A 25,461-nucleotide genomic window follows, 5' to 3' on the forward strand; every position below is an offset into this window, starting at 1 on the left:
CTCAAGTTCCAGGGGATATGACTTGGACCTATCTTCTTCGTAGGAGCCACTATTCAACCTACTAGAAGGTCAAAATAGGATTTTTTAACGTTTTGGGGGTTTTATAGTATGGTTGCCTCCCTGATACCTATCAGAGAGAATTCAGTAAAGATTCAGATTACTTCAAAATTTTTAAAAAATGTGGAGTTATGGCTATCTTTGTTATTTTGCCGATTTTATGCTGGTTGCATTTTATAATGTCAACGTTTCCTACCATATAATGGGTTTCATGTCAGTATGAACTGTGATTGATTCAGATTTTATGCAAACTACTTATAAAAACCTGGCCCCTAGTGCTTCTCAGGTCTTGGTTGAATGAATGCACGAACGAACGAGTGCATGAATGAATGAAAATCTGGAGAGTCATAAGGGAAAAGGTTTCTCCCTCACCCTAACTTTAGCAGGCGTGCTGTAGAATATCGTAAGAGGAAGGGAGGGTTTAAAAGGTCCTGAGAGATTCTACCCTAAACTACTTCATCTGTAGACTGGATTATATGACTTCCAAGGCCCCTTCTAGCTCTGAGTCTCCTGGTTCTGGTTCATGTCCCTGGATGTATTGACCATGGCTAGCTGGTATTGGTCTGTTGTTTCCCTAAGGTTTACATTTTTAGTTTTGTTGCCAATGTTCATCTTGCCAAGAGGAGTCAAAAGAGCAAATGCTGTTAGAAGCCAACCTTCCCTTCAGGAACCCTGGGTCATACTCCCAGGTGCCCAGTGCATATCCTGTTTCTCCACTTAGCACAAGCTCAATTCCACATATCCCCATTTATATTTCAGTTTTTCTCTGTTCTTTGCAAATATGTTACTTATGTACCTCTACCCAAATAACTTCTGTAAGTACTTTTTTGTGTAAATTAAATTTACATAACTAAAATAAAATGTAAACAGACTTGAAGAATTTACCAAGTAGCATTTTAACAAAAAATAATGGATCATTTCTTACTGTAAATATTTCCATTGTTAATTTAAATTTCTTGTTGACCATTAGGGTATCCCTCCATGTTAGCCATTTTAGGACAATCTTTCATACTGGCCTGGACAAAGCCTAGTTGGAGATAGATATAAAAGGCATATTTGGATCAGGGAGTGTATCAGTCAGCTCAGGCTGCTATAACCAGACCATTATAACCATAATAACATATACTGGGTAGCTTAAACAACAGAAATTTATTTCTCACAGTTCTGGAGGCTAGAAAATCCAAGATGAAGGTGCTGGCAAGGTGGGTTTCACTCTAAGCCCCCTTCTGTTGGCTTACAGACAGCTGCCTCCTTGCTCTGTCCTCACATGGTGGAGAAAGAGCTCTGGCACCTCTGCCTCTTCTGATAAGGACACTGGTCCTATCAGATTAGGGCCCCACCCTTAGGACCTCATTTAACCTGTATCACCTCCTCATAGGCTCTAGATAGGAGATCCAAATACAGTTGGGGGTTAGAGCTTCACATATGAATTTTAGGGGGACACAGTGCAGTCCGTAGCAAGGAGGAAATTAAAAAGAGTATGAAGTATGATGGGCAAAGGATTTGCATGTTGAGGGAAAGGAGGACAGTGCAGAAGGGGAGGCCTGAGATGGAGGGTGGGGTATGAATGGGAGCACTGAATTGGAGGTAGTCAAGGAATTGTGGAAAGAGGCAGATGCTGGGATTGTGAATGAAAAGTGACATAGTGTGTACAGATTTTTCTTTGATGGTTTTTTTATGCCTGGCGACTTATAGATACCCTGTGAATCTGGAATGTTGGCTCTCTTTTGTTTCTTATAATTCTTTTCACAGAGCAATTCCATTTTGTACTTTACTCTACCCCCTTTATACAGATGAGGTATAGAGCTTAACGCATCTTTTCCCTTAGGGTTTAGCTCTTTTCTTTCAAGCTGCTTAAAGAGACTGTCCTCCTGGGTGCTCTAGATTGCATCCGATTTTTTGAGTCTATAACACAAGCTATCTGTCTTCTCCCACCTCCTGTTAACTGGCTGTCCTTTCTGTTTGTCCTGCTTGTGAATGGTCCCTGGGAGGTTCCCCTCACTCCTTTATCTTTCAAACTCCGTTAGCATCAAAACTCACTTAGGAATTCCCTGGCAGTCCAGTGGTTAGGACTCTGCACTCTCACTGCTGAGGGGCCCGGGTTCAATCCCTGGTCAGGAACTAAGGTCCCACAAGCCACGCAGTGTGGCCAGAAAACTAAAACAAACAAACAAACAAAAACTCACTTGCCTCTTCTATACTAAGTGTATCTTCCCTCTTACTCTTTCATTCTCTTCTACTGAAATTAAACCAGGCCAATGTTAGAATTTCTTTAATGATTTTTTCTTCTTACTAACTTATCCTCTCTACTGTCTTAAACTCTTAATTACAAAATCACTCTGCTTGAAAATCTCCCGTGATTTCCCATTACACCTCTCAGTCTGGTCACGTGAGTTCTAATACTTGCCTCACAATAGGTATCCATTCCAGTTATTGATACTTTTCCTGTTTAACCAACTGTCCCAGCACTTGGGTGGCATCAAACAAGCATTTTTATGCTCACAGATTCTGTGGGTCACAAATTCAGACAGAGCACAGAGGCAATGACTTATCTCTGATCCCCAGTGTCTGGGCTGTCAGCTGAAAAGACTTAGAAGTTGGGGTGACTTGATGGCTGGGGGAGACTGGCAGCATCTTTACTCATGTGTCTGGTGGTTGATTCTGGCTCACTGTGGAGACCTTACCTGGGGTGTCAAGCCTGTAATACATACGGCTTCTGCATGTAGTCTGTCCACGGACTAGTTTGGAATTCCATGTAGCGTGGTGGCAGGCAGGCCTCAAGAGCGGATATCACGAGAGCAAGGCATCTTCATGATCTAGACTTGAAAGTTGCCGAGCTTCTATAATACTTTGTTGGTGGAGAGAGTCACAAAGGCCTGCCCAGCTAGGTTCAAGGAAAAGGGCCGTAGACGACCCCCCTCTCCATGGGAAGAGTGTCAGGGTCACATTGTGAGGAGAATCTATGGGATGGGAGATATTGCAATGGTGTTTTTGTGAAATATGGTCTGCCACATTGTCCAGCCACGTTCTGCCAAAATTCATCTTTATTTCAGTCAGTCTTTTCACCTCTGTGTTCTTTGGGCTTATTCCTGAGTCTACTCTAGTTCATTCTACGTCTATACTAGAATTGTCCACGACCGTCTTCTCTATTGATCAGAAGCCTAAACATCCTTTAGTACCAACTCAACCTTCAGGCTGCCACGAATCGACTTGGTGGGAAAAGTGAAAGTGCTTCTCTGTTATTTTTAAGGTCCATTTTATTTCTGTAATTGGCAAATTTAAGAGAATTATAGTTAAAATAGACACCAGGATTATTTTCAAAATGCCATATTCCTGGTCTTTAGCTTTATGTTTTATGCAAGTTCCCTCTTTTAAAGGATGAAACTCTTTGTTTGGTTTTGTTTCCTGGAGAAAAGTTGTATCTGGATATTCTTTGTCTCTCAGATGCATCATTTGAACAGATACTTCAGCATATACAGCATTACTCCGGACTCTGAGGAATGATAATATTCTTTCCAACTCGTTAGGAGAAAGTGATAGTACTTCCGGTCATAGGAGCAATTATCTGCTAAGCTGAAATCATTAAAATGGTCAGCATTAAGGAATGCTGAGCTGTCTGTCATTGTTTGTCACGTGTTTCTGATTCCGGCCTAGGAATGAATTGGGTGCGTTCTATTTGACTATGCCTTCTGCATAAATTTAAACATAATTCAAATTGGGGGTAGTCTGACCCATACCACACTATGTTACTTACTAAGAGATAGAAATTAGGTATTGTGTGCAGAGGTGGGAATGGGGGACTTATAAAATCTGTTAACTTGATTTCTCACTACACTTCCAAAGAGCATATCTTTAATCTTCGCTCAGTCTTCATTTATGCGTATCGTAAAGCTTTGGTCAATTGCCTTTGTAGCTTTCATACATGCGTAGAAAGACATCAGTCATGTGAGGGATTTGTACTATGCCACTTTGTGCATACACGTGAATTGTGTGTACACATTCTGTCACACAGGCGGAAGGGACTCCACAACTCTCCAGACAGAATTTGTGTCCATTCTCAGGGTCCCTATGCCTTTGGGCCAAATAGAAGGGGCGAATGGAAATGCATAACAGATCCCTCTTCCCGAGACATAGCTTTCCTGTGGATCAGGGTCCTCACTGGGCCCTTTATACACTCGCATGTCTTTTATGATGCTGTGTCTCAGTTTGGTTCAGCACCTCTTGTAACTTCAGCTTTGTAACTTCCAGACAAGGCAGGACCAAAATTCCTCACTAAAAGCAACGCTCCCAACCTGTCAATCAAACCTGTTGATAGTTCTAAGCCAGAGTAGAAAAGGAAGAGGAGGTAGGCAAGAAAAAAAATTTAGGATCAAGACTGTGACCTTGAGCACAAGGCATTTTCAGCAAGTCATTTGATTGTTTTTTGTTTTGTTTTGTTTTGTTTTTTGTTTTTTGTGGTACGCGGGCCTCTCACTGCTGTGGCCTCTCCCGCTGTGGAGCACAGGCTCCAGATGCACAGGCTCAGTGGCCATGGCTCACGGGGCACGTGGGATCCTCCCAGACCGGGGCACAAACCCGTGTCCCCTGCATTGGCAGGCGGACTCTCAACCACTGCGCCACCAGGGAAGCCCTGATTGGTTTTTCTGAGTATGGTTATTGGTGATCTTTTTCCTACTTATGGTAAAAAGTCAATACCTAAGGATCTCATTTCCTAGTTATACAAATTCAAAAGAATTGGTTATTTCTTTCTGCTTTTTTTGAGTTGTTGAGAAATCACCTTATGGCATAAGGGGGAATCGTGTAGTACCTTTATTGGATTCACCATCCTTCATGAACCATTCTGACAGTTCATTAGGAGTATGCCTTTTACTGAGTGTCTTAAAAGTCAGAAAACATAGGGGAAGCTTATTTTTAGAGCACATGATGAGTGTCAAGAGAGGGTCTAAAAGATTGTACAAGAAAAATGGTGTATTGCTGTATTTTTTTGACTCACTGTTGTACCCATTGCTTTAATGTAGAGATCCTTCACCTGTTTTTGAAGAAAACCATACTGAATGTGATATTTGCAAATGTACCTAACATACTACTTAAAACTAAATTTATCCTCTTTCTTGACTTTGCAGACACCCCACTTGATTAGGCTCATTTTTTTCCCTCCTGCACTGAGTTAGAAAGGCAGAGGCAAGGAAGGTAGGAAGTCAGGGTCAGGAGCACAAGGAAAGCTGCCCCCAAATCATCTCAGGACATGAACACCAGAACAATCAGAAAACGCTAGAAAAACCAGTAATGGTGCCTATGACTGTTGAACAGTAATTGAACTGAATCCCTCCATTACCCAGGGCACTGGTTTCAAGGTTATGTTGTTTCCAGAAAACATGGCCCATAATGTATACAGCGGTGCCACAGTGATTTCGGAAGCACTGTTTAATCCCTCAATTATTAGGCACACTGATTTTAGGCTTAAAAAAAAAAAAAAAACCTTCAGGGAATATAGTCAATAATATGTGTAACGCTCTAGATTATTTTAGTCCCTTTTTTCTGAAGAGTTCAGAACAGAAGAGGGACTTGGAGGTAAAATTATCGTGCTTCAGTGGTCCCTCCGGCACACGTGTTAAGACTGAGCACTTAACTGAAGCGGCCAAGTTGAAGTGTGCTTTTGAGAAGCAAACAGCATTCAGTTTCTTTGGTACAAACACATAATCATACATTGACGGTGAAACAGTAGTGAATGCGGAGTGACCATAAAGTTCGGAGAACCCTGGGGCGTGAGTGGAACAGTTGACGGTTTTGAAAATTAAGCAGAATTCTCCAAAATCTGAAAGAAAACAAAGGTTTTCAATTCCACTGATATACAGTGGGACCATATGCGAATACTAGTGAAGAAATCAGTTTAAGTGGTTCTTTAAAACTCACATGAAAATTGCCTGTCTCTAAAGGAATGAAAATTGCCCGTCTCTAAAGGAATAATCAGTTTTAGAAAACACTATCAATCTATTCTCTCTAAATATAAGGACATACATACTCTCTCTATCTCCCTCCCTCCCTCCCTCTCTCTCTCTCTCTCATACACACACACACACACACATACACACACACACACACACACACACAGAAGAAGAATTCAGTTCTTACTTTGTTCTAAAAAGTCCTGAACCCCACAGACCTCTATTTTGTCTTTGCTTATTTTTCTACATGGTGCTTTTAGGTGGTATTCGGGTGGTTCTTTCCCAATAAATTTTGGAAGATAAAAATTCAACTCCTTTAGTAGGAAAATCTCATAAATCTAAAGTTGCTAAGTATGGAACACACAAAAGCCCTCCCGTGCTAAGATTTGGTTGACAATGCTGTTTTTTCATCTCTGTGCAGTTGGAGCAAAAGGTCTTCAGGTGCTTCCATTGGGGGCAGCGTGCGTTTCCGTTGTCTCATTTATTTCCTGCTCTCTATCGATAACCATAAGAAGCCCTCTTCTGCGATGTCTTTGCTTAGAGTGAGTTGCTTGGCAGATGAAGTTAAGAAGGGAGCTCAGAGAAGACACAGGAAGAAAGCAGAGAAAATTTACCCAGCTCAAAATAACAGCTCAGCTAACATCTACATGACATGTATTTTAATGACTGATAGAGCTGTTCATAAAATAAAGTGGAATTCCCCAAATGCTGGCATGTCCTTAGCCCGGCCTGCTTTTCTAGACTTCGAGCGTTAAAGCTGTTTTGGCAGTAATGGTTGCTTGCACTTGACAGTGTGTGTGCCCTCGGGGCTGACAGCCATGAAGGCTGTAGACAAAGCAGCAGGTGATCTGGACGGCTGTTGACTTAGGGCTGTGCTGGGAGTGCTGTGACTCGGGACGGCCACGTACCCAACGGTAGGATTTTAGAAATCCTGCTGCTGCTTGACGGTGACAAGCTCAAGTTCAGTGTGGTTGTGGCTAGCCCCATGGAGGTCACTAGATCCACAGTCAGATGAGCAGATCCCATTTGGTCATCAGACTTCTCACCCATAGCCTGGGAACTGTTCCACCCCTGGCAGCACCCCTGCCCTCTGAGAGATTCCTGGGGACTTCCTGTCCCAGCCTCCCTGTACCTTTTCCTTCCCCTGCTGGGCATGTGCAGCCCTGTATCCCTGTCTCTGCCATCCTTGTCAGCCTGTCTGGAGGACTAATTCTAAAGCGCTTCACAGAGCTAAGTTTAGATTGTACCAGCTGATATGTCGTTGCCTTGCCCTTTCTCTCACAAATATCATTTATTTAGCGGAAGAAAAGGGGGAAAAAGATACAATTTCAGATAAGTAGTTGATATTTCACGGAATAGAACTTTTCCTGGGAGATGTTTGTGAAAAGAGGACATATTTGAGATGAGTAAGGAATATCAAATGATGCTAATTAAGAAATTAAAAGACGTGTTTTAAGCAGTCATAGTGACCCATTTTGACAATGAGAAAGGGAAATGTAAATCGATAATCGCAGCTAGTCCTGGATGGGGTGAAGATAGCAGAGTAGCCCACATCCAGACAGGTGATTTCAAATTTGATGATGAACTAGATGTTTTGTTTCATGTAATCTAGGGGAGAATTTAGCAGTAGAGGAAGAAGGGAGAGGACAGATTTCAGAGATTACTGAAAGAAGAGGCAGTGGGATTTCATGACAGATTTTGGAGAGATTTAATGTGCCGCTGTAGGTTAATCTTCCTGTTACAGCCCACTCATCTGGCTTCACTGGGAAGAGGTGTTTTCCAAGGGAGAAGTCCTCTTTCATTTTTTCTTTTTGTTTAAAAAGTTACCCAAATATATCTTTTAAAACTAGAAATATTTTTTTCCAGTTTCCTGTATAATATATGCTGGCTCTCTGAGAGGAGCAACTATGACTGTCTTATAATTTTAAACAATGTGTACTGAGGCCTGACTATGCTTTATGGGTCTTATTTCATATAATCATCACATCAGTTTTATGAACTCAGTACTACGTGTATGGCCATTTCCTTAAAAGGGAACCGAACCTCAGGGAGGTTAGCAGTTTCCCCAGAGTCTCACAGGCTTTCTGGTTCCAGAGCCTACAGTTCTGATTACTACCATACAGCAGCAGCATGCTAGCTAAATGCTAGGCATTAAATCTGTATATAACAGTCCTGGTTATATAGGCATTATGAGCCCCATTTACAGATGAGGAGACTGAGGCTCAGAGGACATGCAGGTAATACATGGTAGAATTTAAGGTCATGTCTGTTTCACCCCCCCCAAATCATTCTCTTTCCACTACTGTATGTGTTGTTCAGCAGATATTCACCTAATAACAACAATGACAACTACTTATACGTTTGTAGAACTTACTATATGACAGGCACTGTTCTAAGCACTTTTTATATTTTACCTTTTTTTTAAAAAACAGTGATCCTGCATGACAAGTACTCGTATTGACCATTCCTTTTTTTCAGATGAGGCGATTGAAGCTCGGAGAGGTTAAGTAACTTGCCCAAGCTCACACCGACTGTTAAGTGGTGGAACTGAAATTTGGGCTGAGGGGGTCTCACTCTAGCAGTTGATCACTATATAAGCTCCTCAAAGCGTGAAAATAAGAAAGGAAAAAGATCAAAGCAGCCGTTTGACTTTCTTAGGAGTTTTACTGGCCTAATGTTTTTCCAAAATTAAGCCTTGTTAAAGGCAAGGCTTAATTTTAAGATCATTGAAAACAGGATAGGGTGTGTTGAATGCAAGTAGCTGGGGACTGGGGAGAGCAGAAAACCAACATTTTTAGCCGAGTCGACCTCTCCAGTCTTCACACTAAGAATGCATCACAGCAGCTAAATACCCTTTATCATGTTTTACAGTGAATTAGGCACATCTAGTAACAAATTGTCTCTATTAGAACCTGACAGAACTGATAGAGATGATGAAACAAGATAACTCTTCCTTAAATAGCACTGTCTAACCCTATGCCATCACTGTGAATTGTGCAGAGATATTGTGCATTTGAAATGGAAGAGAGTTTTTAGAACCGATCTTTAATCTTAAACTCCTTTTAAAACTGTTTATAGACACAATCCCCTCTGCTTTTGAAAGCAAGCCTAGTAATAGTTAAACATGGGACACAGTGGAATCATTTCCCTTGCAAAGCAGCAAAGTTTATAAAATGGAGGCCCTCCCCTCCAAATACACCTTTTCAAAATCCCACAAGGCCTTCTGAGATTTTAACTTCTGAGATTTCAGAGGGGAGAAAATAGATGCCTGTTCCCTTCATTAATTGAAGCCCATGTTGGCTGAGGACACCCTGTCAGGCTTCACCATTTACCCGCTGGCCCCAGGGAATCGTCAAGTACAGGTATCCTTCACTAGCATTGGGTTTCATTTTGGAACAGGATAAATTCTCAGAAAATCGATTTATGCCATTTGTGTGGCCTTCTCAGTTTCAGAGCATGATTACACTTTATAAAAAATTGAGAGCAGACTGTTGTGCTTCCCTTGGGACACTTAGGTTTCAAGAAAAAAAAGATTCATTTTTCCCTGACTGAAATCTCAGAGACTGACGCAGGCAACAGCTGCTGGGTTTTTGTTTGTTTTGTTTTAAAGCTGCTGCAAGAAAAATCAAAGCCTCCATCATTTAGATTAGAGAAACAACTTAACCTCAGTGGTCAGAGAAGCGAGCAGGACAAAGCCCCAAGCAGAGCCCAGCCCTGGCCAGGTCTCTAGCCACAGAGGATGGATGGCTGGTCTGTCTGCAACAGGACTCAAGGCCAGGGTAAGCAGAACGTCTGCAAGCACGGATCCTGACACGTGGTGAAAACACCAGCCTGGCTGGTCACGCTTCACCAGGGAGGGGAAACTTCAGGAAAAGAAGATGGGAATCTTCCCCAAGTTGTTAATTAAACAACAGTGGCAGAATATAATCTTCAGGGCCTCTGTTCTTACTTCTGCAGCCAGTAGGCTCTCCCCTCTCTTGGTTTGATTTTTAAAAGAAGTTTTTGACATTTATTTTTTTAATTGCATGTAGTAAGTAAAATTCACTTTTTTTTTTTTTTTACAATCCTATGAGTTTTGACAAGAGTCATGTACCACCACCAAAATCAAGATACAGAAGCGTTCCATCACCTCCCAGAATACTCTCGTGCCGCCACTTCGTAGTCAAATCCTTCCCCCACCTCCATCACCTGACAACCACAGTGGCGTTCTCCTTCCCTATAGTTTTGCCTTTTCCAGGACATAGACTGGCTGAATGGGTACAAAAACAAGACCCGTATATATGCTGTCTACAAGAGATCCACTTCAGACCTAGGGACACATACAGACTGAAAGTGAGGGGATGGAAAAAGATATTCCATGCAAATGGAAACCAAAAGAAGGCTGGAGTAGCAATTCTCATATCAGACAAAATAGACTTTAAAATAAAGACTATGACAAGACACAAAGAAGGACACTACATAATGATCAAGGGATCAATCCAAGAAGAAGATATAACAATTGTAAATATTTATGTACCCAACATAGGAGCACCTCAATACATAAGGCAGATGCTAACAGCCATAAAAGGGGAAATCGACAGTAACACAATCATAGTAGGGGACTTTAACACCCCCACTTTCACCCATGGACAGATCATCCAAAATGAAAATACATAAGGAAACGCAAGGTTTCAATGATACATTAAACAAGATGGACTTAATTGATATTTATAGGACATTCCATCCAAAAACAAGAGTACTCTTTCTTCTCAAGTGCTCATGGAATGTTCTCCAGGATAGATCATATCTTGGGTCACAAATCAAGCCTTGGTAAATTTAATTGAAAAGAAGAAAATTGAAATTGTATCAAGGATCTTTTCCGACCACAGAATGCTGTATGAATGGGATCACACAGTCTGTGGCCTTTTGCACCTGGCTTCTGCTACCGAACATAAAGCATTTGAGATTCATTTCTGTCGTTGCGTGTATCAGTAGTTGGCTCCTGGGTAGCAGTTTTGTCTGTGGATGTGCCACAGTGTGTGTGTTCATTCACCACTGAGGACATCTGGGTTGGGGTGATTGTAAATAAGGCTGCTATAAGCGTTCGTGTACAGGTTGTTGTGTGGACCTATGTTTTCATTTCTCTTGAGCCCCTCTTGTTTTGAATGGGCATAACTCATTGATTTCCATCCCCTTTTTTGCCTCCTCTGTCCTAATATAGCAGAAGGAAGTGTAACAGGTGCAGCTAAAGAGCACACAGCCCTCGGCCAGGCAACTTTTCCAGGGCCCCAGGCTTCTACCCACACACTATACTCCTTAGACCTACATTTTGGGATTTGGGAGGCAAAAATAGCAATTCCGCTGACCTCAGGTGACTGGCGTGTTGATAGAATTAGCTCTCCTCCTCCACATGGGATCTTTTTGACCGAGGGAAGGAAGTGACACTCACTACCATGTATTAAATATCTAAACATAAGCAAAATTGTCAAGAATTTTGTGTAGCGTTTATCATATGAAATCTTTTGGGGAATGATGTTAGTGCTTTATGGGCAATGTGTTTTTCTTTTTCATCAGAGACTTGGAAGTAAAGATCTCAAGAGGGCCAGACAGACAATGCCAGTTTGACAAAAGAAAAGTTTCAAAGTTGATGTGTAAACAAGTCAGGAACAGAGAGTCAGGGTCCACCCATGTAAAGGTGCTCATAAATTTTGCAAGAGGAAGAATACGTGAAGAATGGAAGGCCAGTTTGAAACCTTGACAGAAAAACACATACTGTGAAGATAAGGAGGCAAACCCTGAGTGATGGATTAAGTCAAATCAGATTAGCTTGTGTTTAAGAATCTGTGGCCTCATCTTGTGCTCTAGGTCAAAGAGGAGACAGCAAGCATTCTATCTTAAGAGAAAATGCAAAGGAAAACTGAATATCACTGGTACAATTTATTTTTATTTTTTTTAAAAAAGCATTTTTCAAAAAAAAAAAAGCATTTTTCATATAGAAATGGGAAGTAGGCCTAACTAAAGACTGGTAGAGAGAGAAATGAATTTGGAGCAAATGGCAAACAGCAAAAGGCATTCGAGCAAAGTTTGCAAAGTCTAGAAAGGACTGGAAATAATTTAACCTATGCATGTCAGCTTATGTTGTGCAATTTTAGAAAACTTCAAAGAAATCTTTAAAAAGTAGTTCCTATTTGCAATTTTATAAAAGATATGTAATCTTTTAATGGATTAAGAATGTATATTCTTATACATTTTCATGAAAACAGCTGAGTAGATAGTATCACCAGTTTTCAAACATATCTAGAAGAATGTATTTTGAAAGAAAATATTCTTATGCTAGAGATTTTCCCACCAAACTTTACATAAGGAAAAAAAAAAGAAAGGAATGACAGCAGATTGTTTAAGTACTAGGAATGAAAATATTTTGAAAAGCAAAATGGAAAATTCTTTAAAGTCCTATTTTAATTAGATGCAACTCAAATTGTATAGAAAAGCAGTAAGTCAAAAGTCATATGAATATAAAAATGGTTCTGAGACAAAATAAAACTAAAGAGATTTTCTGAGTGATCTGTAATATAAAGGAGTTCAGGGGAAAATGTAGTAAAAATTTGAACCTTTTATTAGATTGAGATTAAAGGGTATAATTCCAATTAGTAAATAGCAATGGATATCAGCCATACCCTCAAATTTTTAGCTACTTATTGCTTCATTTTGAGAGTTACTTCAAGATGGGCTTCCTTTACTTGGTTGACATTGGTCTGGACCAGGGGTCAGCAGACTGTCCCAGCCTGAGAGCCAAATCCGTCCCACCACCCTTTTTTGTAAAGTTTTATTGGGACACAGTCACAGCACATTTGTGTAGGCATTGCTGAGAGCTGCTTTCTCCCTATAGTGCAGAGTTGAGCAGCCTACTGAGTACGCAACAGATTATGTGGCCCATGAAGCCTAAAATATTTACCTTCTGACTCTCCAGAAAAAGTCTGCCCATCCTTACCGTAGAGTCAACCTTGGAACCAGGGCTACCCTTAATTGGGCAACTTTGGTCTAGATTCCATTTTTAGGACCAAGATCTTGACTTCTCATTCAGAGAGATTGAATTGCAATAACAAAACTCATGGGAGACGATGTTTCAGCCGGAAGAGTTCCAGTTTGTTAATTTACAGTCAGAAATTCAGCTGCCAGGGGAAATGGAATACTTAATTTGCTGGTTGGTGAATAGTCTCTGTTCACTAAACAGATGGTATTTGGCAGGTCGTCTGCTGTGTGTAAGATCAGTGCAAGGGGTTAACTAACTGGATAACCCTATGAGCTAAAGTCTTAGTCTCCATCATCTGCCGGTCAGCATCCCTTGCCCTTCCCTGTATCCCAGGGAGTATTCCGTGTTCCCCTGCCATCTGGTTTGTGGGAAGGTATGGCAATGGGAAGCACTGATAGAAGCAGAGGCAGGAGAAGCCTGGATATTTCTCTCTCTCGTTCTGCCTTGGGTGGCATCCCCAGAGTGTTTAGCCCGTTTCATGGCTCTGCTCCACTGGGCAACCTTACCTTTGGTTCTAGAACTCACAGGCCAGCCCCAGCCTCTGGGCTTTAGTAACACACTCTTTCTTTTGATTCCCCCAGTCCCAGGAGTGGTAGAATTTCCTGTGGAGGCTAATCTCTAGGTTGTCTCAAACTCCCCTGTTTGCTTTTCATCTTTGCCTGGCGAACCAGTTTCCTTTGTTTGAAATACTTAGAGTGGTTTCTGTTTTTCAAACATGACCCCGACTGATAGAGGCATCTAGCCCCATCATCAAAAAATCTAGAAACAATAAATGCTGGAGAGGGTGTGGAGAAAAGCGAGCACTCTTGCACTGTTGGTGGGAATGTAAATTGATACAGCCACTATGGAGAACAGTATGGAGGTTCCTTAAAAAACTAAAAATAGAACTACCCTACAACCCAGCAATCCCACTACTGGGCATATACCCTGAGAAAAACAAAATTCAAAGAGAGTCATGTATCACAATGTTCACTGCAGCTCTATTTACAATAGCCAGGACGTGGAAGCAACCTAAGCGTCCATCATCGGATGAATGGATAAAGAAGATGTGGCACGTATATACAATGGAATATTACTCAGCCATAAAAAGAAACGAAATTGAGATATTTGTAGTGAGGTGGATGGACCTAGAATCTGTCATACAGAGTGAAGTAAGTCAGAAAAAGAAAAACAAATACCGTATGCTAACACATATATATGGAATCTAAGAAAAAAGAAAAGGTCATGAAGAACCTAGGGGTAAGACAGGAATAAAGACACAGACCTACTAGAGCATGGACTTGAGGATACGGGGAGGGAGAAGGGTAAGCTGGGACGAAGTGAGAGAGTGGCATGGACATATATACACTACCAAACGTAAAATAGATAGCTAGTGGGAAGCAGCCGCATAGCACAGGGAGATCAGCTCAGTGCTTTTTGACCACCTAGAGGGGTGGGATAGGGAGGGTGGGAGGGAGAAGCAAGAGGGAAGAGATGTGGGAACATATGTATATGTATAACTGATTCACTTTGTTATAAAGCAGAAACTAACACACCATTGTAAAGCAATTATACTTCACATCCTGACTGTCAGGATTCCCGTTTTTCTGGTTGCTGGACACACCTGCCCTCTCTTGTCAACAGTCTGCGGTCGTGCCACACAGCCAGCTAGGCCCGACTTGCGTGCCAGCCATTGTGACTGGGATTTGCATGGTGCCAAAACCCAGTTCTCTGCTGGAAGGGTGTTGCTTAACATCAGCCACTTCCTAACAGATTGTATTCACTGGGGATTATTTTTAAAATAATGTATTCTCCAAGTTCAAGATCAGGAATCACAATGCATTATACCGTGGTCCCTATGTATTGGGTATGTCTTCCTTCACTGCCTTCAAACTACCAGATTCTTCTACTTGCTGCAGAAGTGCAGGATGGAGAGGGTCCCAGGAACAGTCATTCGCTTCCAGATCCTCACTCTGGCCAGGCTGAGCTGAACACTCTGTCAGGCCTCACCCAGCCTCTAGTTCTTTCCCAGAACCCCTCCCTCACCCTCTCTTAGCCTGGACAGCCCTATTCATCCATCGTGTCTTTGCCAAAACTACTATTCTACCTGCAACTCCGGTCTTCCACGGAGCTCGAGTCATAGAGATGTGCACCAGGCCTGGCTGGTCAGACAAACAACAAGAATTACGTGGAATTTAAATTTAAAATCTAGACTTTGCTGCCATTTTCCCCCAGGCTTTTTCACTGAGCACCACGTGTCCGTTGGCCCCTTGAATCCATGTAGCGGGGCTTCCCTGGTGGTCCAGTGGCTAAGGCTCCGCGCTCCCAGTGCAGGGGGCCCGGTTCAATCCCTGGTCGGGGAACTAGATCCCACACGCAGCAACTAAAGTTCCCACATACCAGGACTGAGACCCAGCACAGCCAAATAAATATTTTTTAAAAAAGAATCCATGTAGCAATGCAGGTGTTACATTTAAGAAACAGAAGTATTGTGAGAAATGATAATAATGATGAATAACATAGTCCTTCCTCCTTCCTGAGTCTTTTTATTCATGTGACCTCGTTTTATTCTGCATCCCCCATGATCTGGGAGTGGTGGGGTGGGGAGTGGGGATTATTGCTATGTTATAAAAATTAAGAAACTGAGGCACAAGGGTCTCAGAGGGCAGGTAAGGGTTGGTCTTCTGACATTTTGCCTTGGGAATGAGGACTGCCTAAGATGTTCGTTTTGGATCAGAGCAGAGGTAAGGAGGAGAGCACAGGTGGTGCTGCCCCATCAGGTCTCAAGAGTGCCCCCTTGTGTTCGTTGTCTCTGGGACGGTCACTGCCGCCTTCCGTGGCTCTTCCCAGGAAGCTGAAAGAGACAAGCTGCAGCCTTGGAGGGGCCCTTTCCCTCCCTATTCAAGGCTGTTTCCACTTCAGGTGCTTCTTCTTCCTCTTCTATTGGGTCCCATGTCCGTAGCTCTGCCACAGCCCCTGTGAATAACATCACTGCTGAGCAGGCAGCGTGACCAATACAATGTCCTGATGCCTGAGGCATCACAGATAATGGAACCATTGTGGGCTGTCCTCTGTGATGCTGGCTTACCTATCAGGCAACGTGGAAGACACTGACAAATATGAAGCGTCAGGGAGAAATTTCCAGTGTAGAAGGTGGAATGATTCGAAACTATGTAAATTCATTGTTTTCAAGTATTGAAGCTCTCTTTGCTTTGGGGCTGTGACTCTTAGAGATGATTCAGCAAGAAGGAGGCCAACTGGTTATGATGCTGTCTTGCTCATGGGTCATGGTGATGCACTGAGTAAAAATCAGATTGAGAATTGATGTTAGCTTGGCGCAGGGATGGTAAATGAGCACTTCTCATATCTGTCTGTTTTATAATTTACGGTTTTCAGATGTTTATACAAAAACTATTTTGAATGCAATTGTATTTGTGATTGCCTTTTTTATACACTGCTTGGTGGGATACAGATGTTATATCACTTGACGTTACACAGAATGTTCAATGAAAGCAACTTAATAAAGATAAATCTTAATTACGCATGTGACTCTTTCCTTTTTGTCCCACTGAAAACACACATGCCCGAACTACGAAACACTAGAGAAGCAGACTTTGGCATCTCCATCATTCTGTACTATCTCTGCTAACGAATGGCAAAGTGAAATGACTCTGAAGAGACCCTCAGCCACAATCGAGGTTTGTGACACGCAGTTTCTGTTTTCCAGAAGTGGTCAGTGGGTAGCCAAAAATTTCATCCTTTCATAATATAAAGCACATTTATCTGTCCCTTTCAACATCTAAAGCACTCTACCCGTGGCAACAGTTCCTGTGACACTGTTGCATGGTTGTGGATGTTAAGGGTCCTCAGTGCTAAGGCCCTAGACTCTTTCTGCTCCCAGTGTGTTCATGCCGCAGAAGCAGCCGTGTCATGCAGTCTCAGGCCCCAGACCTATTGAATCAGAATCTGCATTTTAACCAGACCCCTAGGCAGTTCAGAGGCACAGTGAAATTTGAATAGCACTGCCCTAGAAGTTGCTTGAAAGTATGGTAGAATCTCCCACTTGTATTGATACCTGATTTTTCTTCTCCCATAAAAAATAACAACTAAGTGTTACCCAGAGAGTGTCAACCCTAACACTATAGCTTTCGGTCTTTGGGACTGTACAGATGCAGTGCTGTCAAGATTTCAGTAGTGGCGAATGGCCTTTATTCTGAAAGAACAAGGCTCCCATCCTGATGTCTTTCCATTAAAATGTCTGTACTTCCTAAAAGTGTGTAGGTGACTCTGTTACCCATAAAACTATTCCTGTGCCTCCTATCACTTGTCTTTTCAAGAGGCATAGAGTGCTGTATTTTCATAGAGAATGTTATCACACTCAGAATCCGCATGTTTAGATTTGAACCATATTTTAAATTAATTCAACTCTAGGCCAAATATTGCCTGCTTTTTCCAGCAAGAAATTTCCTTCTCTCCCCTCTTACTTCCTCTCTCACTGCCTTCCTTTATTTTTTTCCTTCCTTTTTCTTTTCCATTTTTTCTTGTCAATAATGCAAAAGTATTCAAAGTCTTCAACTCTTCAGAATTTAACTGGAAATGCTACACTGTTTTCTTTTTTTAAATTGAAATATAGGTGACATACAGTATAATGTTAGTTTCAGGTGTACTACATCGTGAGTTGACATTTGCATACGTTATGAAATGATCACTGCGTTAAGTTTAGTAACCACCTATCCCCATGAAAAGTTATTACAGTATTATTGACCATATCCCACTACCCAGTTTTCTTATTCCATTTTTTAAAAGACAAAATTCACCAGTAATAACCTGGGAAATACTTTTTTGTTTGTTAGATCTCAGTGCTAAAAGTTGTTATATAAAAAAATCAAGTGATAGAAGCCAATTTAGCTCATTTAGAAGAATGTCTCTTAACTCTATCCCAGTGGCAGAAAAGTGTCTTATATATGAATTTTGCCATAGAGATCCTTAATTTTTACCTGTATCCCTAGATGATTGTAAAATTCTTTTATTTGGCTTTTTCTCTGGGCTTTTTGAGATGTTTTCCATCTTAGTATAAAAAGCCTTTATGAGAAATTATTCTCTCTGCACTTGAAAACATGAATCAAAAGTGAAAGTTTCAAAAGACCACCTTTTAGTAATTTATAGTCAGGTCATTTGGTAAATAACCAAATAATTATGTGGTGATATTGATTGATCATGAAAACCAATCTAGATCATTAAGATCAAAGAATGTTTTTCCTCAACAGCAGGGAAATAACATGCCCTGAATTTAATCAACATGTACCCCGTCTCTGGTTTTGACCATGTCTAGACAGGCACTAAATGCTTAGTCTAGATGCTTCTGGTTCTTGCATGTTAGTCAGATTATTTTTACCATATAAACATAGCCAGCCACAGTCTTTTGATGAATCCAGTAAATAACCTGTCAGCTCATTGCAAGAGCTGCAATAAAGCTGATCTATTTGGATTCTACTGGAGCTGCAGTAAAGCTGATCTATTTGTGGTACTTCTGATAGGACTGACCTGTTTTCTCTCTGAAAAAAATTTGGCTTAGAATGCTAATAGCTTAAGGATGACTTCAAACTTCTACAAAAAAAGATTGACAACTTCAATCACTCTATTACACATTCTTTTTACAAATAATAAGCAATTAGTATTCTAACAACGTATTATTTTATGTTATTAAAGCAATGACGTGAGAAAACTGAATTAGGAAAGATGATCTGTTTGCAAGTAATTAATCTGAAGTTATTTAAAAACATGTTGTATATAGTGGGTATTCAGGGTTAATAATTCAACTTTACACTAATTTACAGTAGTCAACCAAGTATTCTACATTATTTATGTTTTGTGGTTTTGTATGTCTTTAGTGTTTTGGGGAAAGATCTGCTTTGCAAAAATTTGTAAAAGTATTCAGATAGAATTCATATTACAGAGACCATTTAGTTTCACAACCTGTCCTAGCACAATGCTAACTAAGGTGCTCTAATCCTTTGCTTTAGAAAGCTTTAGAACATATATGCTTGATTTAAAATAAAAAATTTTAATTTGAGTTCTTGACATGGATAACCACTTTAGTATCAAGATGTTATTTGTATTTGTGTCTAAAACATTTTGGAAGTGTAAACTAAAAAGTTCCATAAGGGTGGCATCAGTATCTATTTTTAGATTAGGCTTCAGTGTCTGAATTGCTCTTGGCTCACTTGTTCACAGTTTGAGGGTCCCTTTTGACACCTTCTCCATGGAAAGGAAACATTGATATTGCCGCAAAGAATCAGCCGACCTTGCAGATCACGGAGATATCCGCTTCCGAAATGTAAAGTGTAATTTGTGGAGTCCTCAGATTACTGAGGAACGGATTAATATTTTTACACACACACTAAACAAATGATAGCCTTTAACAGTTGCACCTTGCTCTAATATTTCTGTATCCAGAGGAGAAGGGTCATAAGGAGAAATAATTTAACAATAGGAGGAGGAAGTTCATGCTGATTCATTCCTTTCCAAATTGAACATGCTTGGATCGGATGAATCAAATAACATTGAGAAGGCTTAGAAGTTAATCACAATGAAAAGATTAGGAAGATGAAACTACCCATGCAGAGAGAATGCCTGCAAGGTAGAGCAGCTTCAGGAAATCAAGCCTTTTCTGAAGTTACTGTATAAAGATATTGGATTGCAGCCAATTTCAACATCCAGATAGAGATGGATATGCAAGCTGTACACCATCTCTATTTGGGAGATCCTGTGTATTGAATAAGTTGCATGACTTTGTGTATTTAGATGGAGGGCATACGTGTTGAAGGACCTGGAGTTTGATAGACAATTGGAGTGAACGTTGGCCTCATACCCCAGTTGTCTTAAGGATATCAAGGCCAGTTTTTCCAGTGTTTGACCTCTTGAGAAATATTATTAAATTATTATTATCTAGTTTATCTTTAGAGTGAATTATAATGAATTTCTTCTTAGAGCGTATACACGCTAATCCATTGCCCTTTAAAGTTCGCCTTTCATTAGGGGGCATCTCTTCATGGTTACCTAACAACCACTGGTATAGAAAACTTGAAGTATGTTACCAACAGCAAGGGTTTTTTTCCTATACTTAACTCTAGGAACTGTTTCTGTTTCAATATTTTTAAATAGTATTCTCCTGTTTTGAGAGGGGTCAGAAACATTCAGACATAGATAGTTTCAAGGAATTCCGTTATGTTGTATATTTCTCTCTGGCAGTTTCCTTTCTTGCCTCTGCCTCTCACACACTGATCCCAAGCCTGTGGCTGCCACAGTAACCCAAGTGCAAGTGTTCATAGCTGAAACTAGAGAAGCAGGTTGATCAGGAAACATTGAGCCCTGTGATGTCCAGAGAACTTATTTAAGAACTGTCAGGCTATTAAACCTGTAGCTTATAAAGCCACATCGCATGTCAAATCCTCTGCCTTGTCTTTACTTCAACCAATAATCCTTGAGTGAGACTATCTACTCCCCACTCCCACCTCCACATTATTACTTTTTGGTTTTGTCTTTTATTTTGTGTCATTGGTTTTTTTAATGTGATTATAATGGAAATGTAACTAATTAGTTTTTTAATGGAGGAAAGCCACATTCCAGATATTCTAGACATGACCCTTGACCTCACGGTATTCACAACCTGTCGGTCAAAACAGAAACATGCATAGCCAGTGATGGTTAGGATTTTCCGAGTGCCTACTTTGTAGTAGGCAGACCTAGTGTGCATTTCTTTATTTGGTCCACAAAGATTTAAATCGCACCTCTGCCACTTACTAGCTAAGTGGTTTTCTTGGATGTAAAATGAGGGAATTGATAGTTCTTAACTCATAAGGGTGTTGGCAGCAGTAAATTAAACCATGCTAAGTGCTTAGAATAGCATCTGACGCACAGCAAACGTTCGATGTGTGTTTTATGATTATTACGTAGAGCTTAAAAAGTAAAAAGGAAGAATAAAAAGAAATGATGAAGTTGTTTGGTTTAATCAAGGGAGTCTATTTTTTAACTTTGATTAAAATCTGCTTGTGGAGCCACCAATCAGTTGCTTTGGACTTTTTGTCATGTCTTCATTTATAAATAGTTCTTACAGTTCAATGAGCAAGAAAGGCTAAAGCCAAAACCTTCAACTAAAATAAAGAGTATGACTATTGGTTATTCGATTTTTGTCATTACAAACCCCCCAACTGTCACAGACAGTTGCATGTGCACACACACAGGGACGCATGCACATTCTAAACTGTCATAGTCTGTAAAATCTGCGAAGGAAAGAATATTATATTTATTTTTGTGTCTCTGGAGGCTAGCATAATAGCTTGTCTGTAGCATGTTCTAAATAATCAGTTTGTTTTCACTGATAGCCCTAGTTTTGTCAGGTCCTTCTTAAAGAACTAAAAACAATGTCAGCGCCAAACCATCACTTTTCACCTGTGACTGGTGGAAATGTAAGGTGGCACAATCTTTCAGAAAAGCAATTTGCATATTTTTATTAAGAACTTTAAAAATAATTCATATTATTTATCTTACAAATTTAACTTTTGAGACTCTGTCATAAGGAAATAACTTTGCTTTATGTACACAGATACTTGCCTGCATTTACTTATTAAAAAATAAAAACTCTGACACACCTACATAACTGTAAGGACAGAAAGGAAGATGATTAAGTAAACCTTGTATGCATGAGTAGAATTTAAAATCCATGTCCTTTTAGGAGGCAATTTCTTCAGTTTTAAAATTTGGTTTCTATCAATTGAGGTAGGAACCATTCGATTCAGATCCTTTTGTGAGTAGGTGGAATATACTATAAATAAACTAATTTGCTAATGACTCATTTAATGCAATGTCTATATGTTTAAATTTATGAATGAGTGAGTCATTAAAATTCTTTACAAATTTTTTTTAAAACAACAAATATAACATTATCTGTAAAAAAAAAAAATACAAAATTGCTTACACAGTAGAATCTCAACTATCTAAAGAATGCATAGGCTCAAGGTCAGCTGGCTGGATGCCATGTCGTTCAAAGGTGCTGCTTCTAAGCATAATATTACGAGTGATTTTGCACCCCAAGTGTTTTATACGCATGTATACCATGTGTGTGTATGTGTGTCTGTGCGTCTGTGTCTGTGTATTTCTTTCATAATATGAAGAAACTTAATAACAATTTTACATAAAAACTCAAAAGGAAAACTCATTATTCCATGCCTTTAAAAAATAGATTTTTACTATAGTTTTTCTTACTTCCCTTTCATATCTCACTTTACCTTGGGCATAATATATTTCATTTTCCTTTTTCACTTTTAAAAAGCTCATTTTTCTACTCTAGTATATAAATCCGTCTCCCAAATCTTCAAGTTTTAAGAAATCAAATGATAGCTACAGGTGATTTGAGAAAAGTATTTTGTGTGCTTATAACAGTTTTGCAGCTCATAATTATCTGATGGATTCTCTTTTCTTAAATGCTTCAATAAATTAAAAGCTCTATATACTTCGGGGAGGCATCGCCTTTACTTTTGAAATTTGGTTTATTTATATCAGTTGAAGTACAGCCTGCTTAATTCAGATCCTTTCAGGAGTAGGTGGAATATTCTATAATAAGCAGATTTGCCAATGACTCATTTAAAGTATGATAAAATACTTTGTGTTATATTTTTATGAATCTTTTATTTCTTAAATTTTCACGTGTGGCGGCCACTGTGCTCTCCAGGCAAAGTAAGCCTACATTTGCCAGAGTTCTTTGAAGCAATGATAAGAATTTATTGACATTTTTCTTCGATATACTGTAACTAATTTTCTCTAAGATAAGTCAGATTTCTTTGACAGTGAGTTCAATGGCATCTTCTCACTATTGTGTATTGTGTTTATGTCTCCCATCTTTTAGAACACACGTACTGCATTTTGTTTATTGTGGACCGTACTGGGCTTAAAATAGTGCATGCCCCTGGTATGATTATTGTAAAGAATCATTTCTTTTGCTACCATATAAAACTAGGAAATATTTAGTGTTAGTGAGTTCCTTTTGCCAAGCATCCTTTAAGAGTGTATTTTATTTGTACCCAAGGTGTGAGCAGATAGCTCACTAGCCCAAAATTTATTTTCTGAAATGGCATAGAAAGAGTAATGAAGCCTCCACGCAGTCATAAAAGATGGAAATTTAGTCCAGCATATCTCTGTAGGACCTTATGTGATCTTACAGCTACCCATGCTGTAGCAGCATATGAGAGTCGATATGAAGCATCGTTATTTTCCTTTGGATTTCTTATATCTTGATATAATTTACATTAGTAGATAACACAAATGTAAGGCCAACAACCCCACACCCCTGGTACTTATATTTTACTCTTGATATCTATGTTTATTTTTAGATTTATCTATCACGTATTTGACAGTTATTCGTAGTAAGCATATTATGGACAATTATCTATAGTAACCCATAGAATCTCCTAAGCTAAAATAAACTTTATATAATAGAGTTTTATGGCCAGTTTTCTCAGTCATGAAGATGAATGTGTTTTCAATAAGATGTAGAATTATTGGAATTGAAATATAAGCTATTTAGAAATAATATATGATACAGTGAAAGCTTCAATAAAATTTTATAAGTCTAGATTACTTCTTTTGTCAGCTTACCGTCAAATAACTCAATTGAAGATAGAACTACTTCTTCACTTAGCAAAGCATATATTCAGAGTTTTGTAATATTAAGGAAGTTTTGTTGTGAATTTTAAATTTCATCAAATACTTTTCTTCTTTGAAAACTAAAAGAATCAGCTGAGAATATTAGAAACCAAAAATATGAACACTAAAGATGTTAAAGTTATATATTTTATTCTAAGGTGTGACTTTATAGATCAAAGATGAAGTTTTATTAACTTGTGAACTTTCCCAAAATAGCCAGATTCTTTAAATCTCAGATTTCCAGGTAAATTACCTCAGCTTTTCATCTTACTTTGCTTATACAGGTAAAGCTAAAATTTCAACCTAAAATCTTAATAAAGAGTTGATGATATTCAACAGAAACTTTTACAACATTAGGAAAAAGTTACTGCAAAATGTATGGAAACTGCAACTAGAATGAATTCTACACAGAAATACAGGAAATTGGGCACTGGGATAAAACCTTTAATCTTCTGATGAAAGCACACATTTTGTTAAATTAAAAAAATATGACTCTGTGGTTGAAAACAAATCAGCAAGAGAACAAAAATAAACAAATGGGACCTAATGAAACTTAAAAGCTTTTGCACAGCAAAGGAAATCATAAACAAGATGAAAAGACAACCCTCAGAATGGGAGAAAATATTTGCAAACGAATCAACAGACAAAAGATTAATCTCCAAAATATAGAAACAGCTCATGCACCTCAATATTAAAAAAACAAACAACCCAATCAAAAAATAGACAGAAAACCTGAATAGACATTTCTCCAAAGAAGACATACAGATGGCCAAGAAGCACATGAAAAGCTGCTCAACATCACTAATTATTAGAGAAATGCAAATCAAAACTACAGTGAGGTATCACCTCACACCAGTTAGAATGGGCATCATCAGAAAATCTACAAACAACAACAAATGCTGGAGAGGCTGTGGAGAAAAGGGAACCCTGTTGCACTGTTGGTGGGAATGTAAATTGATACAGCCACTATGGAGAACAGTATGGAGGTTCCTTAAAAAACTGAAAATAGAATTACCATATGACCCAGAAATCCCACTACTGGGCATATACCCAGAGAAAACCATAATTCAAAGACTCATGTACCCCAGTGTTCGTTGCAGCATGATTTACAATAGCCAGGTCATGGAAGCAACCTAAATGTCCATTGACAGACGAATGGATAAAGAAGGTGTGGTACATATATACAATGGAATATTACTCAGCCATAAAAAGGAACGAAACTGAGTCATTTGTTGAGACGTGGATGGATCTAGAGACTGTTATACAGAATGAAGTAAGTCAGAAAGAGAAAAACAAATATCGTATATTAACGCATATATGAGGAATCTAGAGAAATGGTACAGATGAACCTGTTTGCAAGGCAGAAATAGAGACACAGATGTAGAGAACAAACGTGTGGACACCAAGGGGGGAAGGTGGGGGGGTTGGTGGTGGGATGAATTGGGAGATTGGGATTGACACATATACACTAATATGTATAAAATAGGTGACTAATAAGAACCTGCTGTATAAAAAATAAATAAAATTCAAAAACAATTTTAAAAAATGTGACTTGGGTTGAAAAATCAGCAAGAGAACTCTCCATTTGCTGATTGATCAGTCAGCTTTTTTAACCTAGTATATTTAGACTTTGTGGAAATGATACAAAACCCAAATCATTGAAGTCTGTATCCGAAAAAGATCAGAGGGTCATAGAATACAAGTGAGGAGACTAAGGGATAAGTTATTTAGCTAAATGTACGGCCCCCTGGCTGGTTTGCTGGTGGC

At 39.5% G+C, this 25,461-nt stretch overlaps 1 protein-coding gene across 1 annotated transcript in view; it reads left to right on the forward strand.

Moving 5' to 3' along the window:
* Positions 1-25,461, forward strand: part of RNF150 (ring finger protein 150) — a 252,109-nt gene that overhangs the window by 40,162 nt on the left and 186,486 nt on the right. The window lies entirely within an intron of this gene.

This window comes from Tursiops truncatus, chromosome 5 (genome assembly GCF_011762595.2).
Source record: "Tursiops truncatus isolate mTurTru1 chromosome 5, mTurTru1.mat.Y, whole genome shotgun sequence".
NCBI classification, from domain to species: Eukaryota; Metazoa; Chordata; class Mammalia; order Artiodactyla; family Delphinidae; genus Tursiops; species Tursiops truncatus.